Consider the following 7,129-nt stretch of genomic DNA (forward strand, 5'->3'; position numbering starts at 1 on the left):
AACATTAATTAAACCAAAATGCCTCTTTTAGATAGTTCCTTTTGCGCATCGTTTCATTAAACAATTTCTCCCAAAACGCATCATTTTGTCGCGGTGATATTTTAGCTTGTGACAAATGTTGGAACGCCGGCAACCCCACGGCGCAGCAATAATTAATACGTCCGGCGATCCAAACCATGAATCCATGTGCGAGGAACTAATCGGGGTAAAATAAACGTTTCGAAATTACTGAATCTTTAAACTGAGTAGACAACGACGCTTTGGAAACGAGTATTCTGATCTACTATCGAACCAAGCCGCAACCTTTCGTGACTCCGACCTCTACGTAATTCATCCAGTTGACAATGAACGGAAGAAATCCCCAAAACTGTTTTTTTAGAGAAAACTTTGCTTGACGGCTGCTAGACTTTTTAAGCAAAGGAAAAACGAGATTTTTAATTTTAGGGTTTTTTTTTTAAACATGCACACCTAACCCTCTTATAATTGGTATATATATAATGAATCATAATTCATTAAATATTTATTTGAACATAATAATTATTATTTAAATTAAATAAATATAACAATGTTTTAAACCGAAAATTATAATTACATTAATTATAATAATGATTTCGGTAAACTATATTTATTTGAATTTATATATGAACCAAATTCATATAGTAATAGAACTATGTTCTCATTATATGTACAACAACATTGTACATATGATATGTTCAATATTTGATTACCCAATTAAATTAATTCTACAATTAATTTAATTCATGTGACAACCAAACACAATATCAATCATGTTTTATTCCGTTCATTTCAACCATAGGGTGTGACCCTGTAAGTTCTTGTAACATTAGCAGTAATACTAGAACTATTCTAATGTTACAAACAATGAGTGGCATCTAGCAATGCATCATTGCTACCTAAGTTACAAGAAATCATGATTCGACATAACCTTTTGCGATTAATCTTTCATGCATTAATCCTTAAGTCCTTTATCTCTGGGTTGGACACAAGTCATGGAATACAAATAAGTATGACATATCATATTAGCTTATTTGAGCATGGCCATGCATTTCTAGCCTCACTCAATCAAGTGGCCTAAGATATTACTATCATTATGTAGGAGAGACTTATCCTATATTGATCAACCATATCCCTCTACATAGATCGTGGTATATCCAACATCAGCCTTTATAGAACAACCAGTTACGGTGTACGTTTGACTGTATCAAAATATACAACTCACTATGTTACGATAATGATGATCTCAAGTCTGACGATCATATACATACTAATCACTATGAGAAATGTTGTGACAATTACATAATAATCCAATAAACATACTCATAACTGGTCAGTCCAATATGTTGTTCTCTAACATACATATTCATGTATTGATTTTGACACTCCATATCAATGACAACTCTTTATCATTAATCAACTACATGTTAGTCTTAATGCATTATTGTTGTCCTAGCCAATAATAATACTTGACTAAGGACCTTTTAAGAATAATCATATTATTCTCAGGACATTATTTTAAAACAGTTTATTTATACACATAGAAAAGAAACTGAAATAATAATGGTACTGCCTTATATTAATAAACATGATAAATCAAGTATGTTATTACAACCATCTCATGATTGATCTTTGGGCATACTCTAACAACAAATACCCTTTGCTTAAAAGGATCATTGACCTCAAGGATCAATGTGTGGGAATTTCTTATTGAGTTGCAACAGGGGCTCCCATGTTGTATCTTCTGAAAATGAGTTTGCCCATTCTACCAAGACCTCAGTGACAATAGCATTACCCCATTTAACCATCCTTCTTTCTAATAAACCTAGTAAGCTCCTTTTCCTAAGTCCCTTGCTCATCGATTACTGGCAACTGTGCTTGAACAGGAGTTGCACCCACATGTTTCTTCAATTGTGATACGTGGAAGATGGGACGCACACGAAACCCTTGGAGGTGCTGGAGTTTGTAAGCCACATTCCCAACTTTGCCTTCAACCCGAAATAGCCTAAAAAATTTAGGTGCCAGCTTCTGATTCAAGATCTTTCTCACTGTGTGTTGCCTTTAGGGTTCGAGCTTTAAGTAAACAAAGTCCCAAACTTTAAAATTCCTTTTGGTCCTGTGCTTGTCTACTTGTTGCTTCATTTTATCTTGGGGTCTTTTCAAATGAAATTGTAGCAGCTTTCCTCACGACCTCTCTTTGTTTTATTTCTTTGTCCATAGTAGCTACCATGAATCTTCCAGTTAAGTAAGGCATATATAAGAGAAGGGTTTGCCCATACAATACTTCTTATAGTGTGACTTGGATAGTGAGTGGAAGGTGGTGTTGTACCACCATTCGGCTAAAAAGAGCTATTTTGCCAATCTTGAGGGTTTTCTCCTATCATACACCTCAAGTACCCTTAAGACACTTGTTTACTACTTACGTTTGCCCATCTATTTCTAGGTGATATGTCATGACAGTTGGACCCTAGTACCCACCCTCTTAAAGATATCTTGCCAAAAGGCATCGACAAAGACTTTATCCCTATCTAAGATTATAGAGTCTAGCATCTCATGCACCTATACACATTATCGATGAATTCTCAAGCCACAACTATAGTAGTGAAGGGTGTGCCATGACTACAAAATGAGCATACTTAGTGAGGCGGTCACCACCGTAAATATGACACTCTTGCTTCTGAAGTTTGGAAAGCCCTCGATGAAGTCCATGGAGATGGAAGACCAGCTCTGTCTGGAATTGGGAGTGGTTGTAGTAGGCCTAAAGGTGCTACTGTTTCAGACTTGCATTTTTGACATGTCTAACAATCCCTCACCAATCTCTATTTCCATATGGTATATGAGAAGCCTACAATATTATTGTTGTTTTATTTTATTTTCTTAAAATACATTTGTTTGAAGATTATTTGTCAAAAATGTACCAATTTTATGTTAAACGATATTGACGTGAATATTTTTTACCAACTTTGACATTAATGGGTGCAAAGTAAATATTAGTGAGAAATTTGTAACAACATTAGTCTAACCTCAAAACCCAATGCTTATTTTGCCTATCCGTCAAAGTTTTTTTTTTAAGTCTATTTAGGTTATAATCTTTTATCCAATTGGATTTTGACCCAACTCTAACATTAACTGAAGTTTATATTCGACTCTCTTAAGTTGCATGTTTTCCGGAAGCATTATCATTCACAAATGTTTAAGAATTTTTTTTATATGAAGAAATCTTCTAAGTTAACCATAGTTTATCATAAACCCTAAACTCTATTTTGGGTTAATTAGACAAGATGATTTCCCCACAGGCAACAAATGCTTAACACTTAGGGGACACTATGCTAATATTCATTTAAGGTTTTAAATGAATTACGCTTAACATTAGGTTTGAATAATTTTGAATTTAAATTTTTAGATTTAAGTTTAAAATATCTGAATTTAAATTTAAATTTATAGATTTTTCTATCCACCATAAATGAAATTGAGTTGAAATACTTTGAGATTAGGTTCAAATTTGTATAATAAAATTATTTAAAATTTATAAAATTCAAAACTTTTAAAACCATATTTTTGAGATAAAAGACTAAAATCGATCCAACTTAAAATTTATTACATTTTAAACTCATAAAAACAAATATTATAATTGAAATTTTAAAAAATAATATAAAAACCAAAGGGGTTGCTTTATGCCAAATTCTATAGAAGTTTATTTTTGGAGGTTAAAATTAAATTATAAAATTTTAAAGGGATCAAAATACAAATTTATTTTTATATATGCTTGTTATTTTAGAATTTTAAAAAATTAAATTGAAAAATTTTCATCTTTAAAAGAGAGAAAAATGTAACTTCAAGATATTTTACAATTTGAGTAGGATCAAAGTCCCTGTGTGCCTTCTTGACGTGTTCCATCGTAAACCACCCATAAAACTCTAAAATATAATAATATTATTATTACATTGGAAACATTTTCCACGAAAATAATAATAATATCTCTCATCAATAAAGAAAAATTATGAGGAAAAACACGGAATTTGTACAAAATGAGAGAGAATTCTGAATTATTTCTATTTGATTTTTCATAACTACCTCTAGTCCTTTACACCATGTTTATAGGAAAGAAAACTGAAAGGAAATAAAGCTTTAAAAGTTGGTTAAAATAAATGGTAAATTAAACAACATTAATTAAACCAAAATGCCTATTTTAGATAGTTCCTTTTGCGCATCGTTTCATTAAACAATTTCTCCCAAAACGCATCATTTTTTCGCAGTGATATTTTAGCTTGTGACAAATGTTGGAAAGCCGGCAACCCCACGGCGCAACAATAATTAATACGTCCGGCGATCCAAACCATGGATCCATGTGCGAGGAACTAATCGGGGTGAAATAAACGTTTCGAAATTACTGAATCTTTAAACTGAGTAGACAACGACGCTTTGGCAACGAGTATTCTGATCTACTATCAAACCAAGCCGCAACATTTCGTGACTCCGGCTTCTACGTAATTCATCCAGTTGACAATGAACGGAAGAAATCCCCAAAACTGTTTTTTTGGAGAAAACTTTGCTGGACGGCTTCTAGACTTTTTAAGCAAAGGAAAAACGAGATTTTTAATTTTAGGGTTTTTTTTAAACATGCACACCTAACCCTCTTATAATTGGTATATATATAATGAATCATAATTCATTAAATATTTATTCGAACATAATAATCATTATTGAAATTAAATAAATATAACAATGTTTTAAACCGAAAATTATAATTACATTAATTATAATGATGATTTCGGTAAACTATATTTATTTGAATTTATATACGAACCAAATTCATATATTAATAGAACTATGTTCTCATTATGTGTACAACAACATTGTACATATGATATGTTCAATATTTGATTACCCAATTAAATTAATTCTACAATTAATTTAATTCATGTGACAACCAAACACAATACCAACCATGTTTTATTTCGTTCATTTCAACCATAGGGTGTGACCCTGTAGGTTCTTGTAACGTTAGCAGTAATACTAGAACTATTTTAATGTTACAAACAATGAGTGGAATCTAGCAATGCATCATTGCTACCTAAGTTACAAGAAATCATGATACGACATAACCTTTTGCGATTAACCTTTCATGCATTAATCCTTAAGTCCTTTATCTCTGGGTTGGATACAAGTCATGGAATACAAATAAGTATGACATATCATATCAGCTTATTTGAGCATGGCCATGCATTTCTAGCCTCACTCAATCAAGTGGCCTAAGATATTACTCCCATTATGTAGGAGGGACTTATCCTATATTGATCAACCAAATCCCTCTACATAAATCGTGGTATATCCAACATCAGCCTTTATAGAACAACTAGTTACGGTGAACGTTTGACTGTATCAAAATGTACAACTCACTATGTTGTGATAATGATGATCTCAAGTCTGAGGATCATATACATACTAATCACTATGAGTAATGTTGTGACAATTACATAATAATCCAATAAACATACTCATAATGGGTCAGTCCAATATGTTGTTCTCTAACATACATATTCATGCATTGATTTTGACACTCCATATCAATGACAACTCTTTATCATCAATCAACTACATGTTAGTCTTAATGCATTATTATTGTCCTAGCCAATAATAATACTTGACTAAGGACTTTTAAGAATAATCATATTATTCTCGGGACATTATTTTAAAACAGTTTATTTATACACACGTAAAAGAAACTAAAATAATAATGGTACTGTCTTATATTAATAAACATGATAAATCAAGTATGTTATTACAATCATCTCATGATTGATCTTTGGGCATACTCTAACAACAAATACCCTTTGCTTGAAAGGATCATTGACCTCAAGGATCAATGTGTGGGAATTTCTTATTGAGTTGCAACAGGGGCTCCCATGTTGTATCTTCTGAAAATGAGTTTGCCCATTCTACCAAGACCTCAGTGACAATAGCATTACCCCATTTAGCCATCCTTCTTTCTAATAAACCTAGTAAGCTCCTTTTCCTAAGTCCCTTGCTCATCGATTACTGGCAACTGTGCTTGAACAGGAGTTGCACCCACATGTTTCTTCAATTGTGATACGTGGAAGGTGGGACGCACACGAAACCCTTGGAGGTGCTGGAGTTTGTAAGCCACATTCCCAACTTTGCCTTCAACCCGAAATAGCCTAAAAAATTTAGGTGCCAGCTTCTGATTCAAGATCTTTCTCACTGTGTGTTGCCTTTAGGGTTCGAGCTTTAAGTAAACAAAGTCCCAAACTTTAAAATTCCTTTTGGTCCTGTGCTTGTCTACTTGTTGCTTCATTTTATCTTGGGGTCTTTTCAAATGAAATTGTAGCAGTTTCCTCACAGCCTCTCTTTGTTTTATTTCTTTGTCCATAGTAGCTACCATGAATCTTCCAGTTAAGTAAGGCATATATAAGAGAAGGGTTTGCCCATACAATACTTCTTATAGTGTGACTTGGATAGCTGAGTGGAAGGTGGTGTTGTACCACCATTCGGCTAAAAAGAGCTATTTTTGCCAATCTTGAGGGTTTTCTCCTATCATACACCTCAAGTACCCCTTAAGACACTTGTTTACTACTTACGTTTGCCCATCTATTTCTAGGTGATATGCTGCGGACAGTTGGACCCTAGTACCCACCCTCTTAAAGATATCTTGCCAAAAGGCACTGACAAAGACTTTATCCCTATCTAAAATTATAGAGTCTAGCATCTCATGCAGCCTATACACATTATCGATGAATTCTCAAGCCACAACTATAGTAGTGAAGGGGTGTGCCATGACTACAAAATGAGCATACTTAGTGAGGCGGTCAGCCACCAGAAATATGACACTCTTGCTTCTGAAGTTTGGAAAGCCCTCGATGAAGTCCATGGAGATGGAAGACCAGCTCTGTCTGGAATTGGGAGTGGCCGTAGTAGGCCTGGGGACTGTTTCTGACTTGCATTTTTTGACATATCTAACACTCTCTCACCAATATATTGACATCAGTGGTGAGGCCTTTCCAATATACAAGGCTTGTCAGTCTCTTTTTAGTTGTGTTTACCATCGAATGTCCCCCTAGGGTGCTGTTATGGAAGAGCTGAAATAATTCTTTCC

This window comes from Gossypium raimondii, chromosome 6 (assembly GCF_025698545.1).
Source record: "Gossypium raimondii isolate GPD5lz chromosome 6, ASM2569854v1, whole genome shotgun sequence".
Lineage (NCBI taxonomy): Eukaryota > Viridiplantae > Streptophyta > Magnoliopsida > Malvales > Malvaceae > Gossypium > Gossypium raimondii.